Source organism: Otolemur garnettii, unplaced genomic scaffold (assembly GCF_000181295.1).
Source record: "Otolemur garnettii isolate 467f Iridium unplaced genomic scaffold, OtoGar3 scaffold00107, whole genome shotgun sequence".
NCBI lineage: Eukaryota > Metazoa > Chordata > Mammalia > Primates > Galagidae > Otolemur > Otolemur garnettii.
The window spans coordinates 2,077,716-2,078,964 of record NW_003852502.1 but is presented as its reverse complement, the minus strand read 5'-3'; positions in this window follow the sequence as shown (position 1 = coordinate 2,078,964).

Genomic DNA, 1,249 nt, shown 5'->3' with positions numbered 1-1,249 from the left:
TATTAGAATATATGCAGGCAACAGATTGGTGGACACTGATTTTGTATCCCAAGACATTACTGTATTCCTTGATCATTTCCAGGAGCCCTGTGGTTGGGCTCCTGGGGTTCTCTAAGTATAAGTCATATCATCTGCCAAGAGTGAGACTTTGACCTCCTTTGCCCTCATTTGGATGCCCTTTATATCCTTCTCCTGCCTGATTGCATTGGCTAGAACTCCCAGAACTATGTTGAATAGTAGTGGTGATAGAGGACATCCTTATTGGGTTCTGGTTCACAGTGGAAATGCTTTCAGTTTTACTCCATTTAGTGTGACATTGGCTGTGGGTCTGATCTTTCTTTTTATATTACACTTCCAAAAATTCCTGGTAAAGGGCAATTTCCCAATTTAAAATCAGTGAAATGTGGCCAGGGATGGGGGAACAGATGAGAGTCTTACTCTAATACTGGATATTTCCTTGGTTATCAGGCAAATGGGGTGGAAAGGATAGGGAAAATTTCCCGCCTCATAACACAGTTTGCTGGGTGGACAATCCTGTCAGGGGCTCTTTGTTGTTCCAACTGCAGGTGGTTGGAATTTCAAATGTCTTAGACCAGCATACAAAGACCTTCGGAATCTCCCTTCAATCTACTTTTCCTACCTCTTCTTTTATCTTTCCTGCACCAATTTAGAAGGTCCAAGCCACTCTCGCTTTTTGGGACCAAAGCGTTCTTTAACAAGTGTAAGACTTGGCTCGGCACCTATGGCTCAAGCGGCTAAGGTGCCAAGCCACATACACCTGAGCTGGCAAGTTCAAATCCAGCCTGGGCCAGCCAAACGACAATGACTGCTGCAACCAAAAAGCTGGGCATTGTGGCGGGTGCCTATAGTCCCAACTACTTGGGAGGTGGAGGCAGAAGAATCGCTTGAGCCTAGGAGTTGGAGGTTGCTGTGAGCTGTGATGTCACAGCACAGTCTACCCAGGGTGACAGCTTGAGGCTCTGTCTCAAAAAAAGCAAAAAAACCAAAAAACAAGTGTAAGTCTTTGCATTAATACTTGTTTTTTTCTTTGTCTGGAATACCTTTCCTCCCCAGACTGCCTGGTAACTTCATCTTAGCTTTAGGTCCTCCGTGTTACTCTTGGAAACATTCACGACTTCCAAAGCAGACGTGTTGCTCTTTGAGAGTTCACTTTGCACTGCTCTATAGGCCCTGTCACATGGGACTGTCTCATTGTCTTGATTTATTTTTTTCCTAGCAATTTGGACTT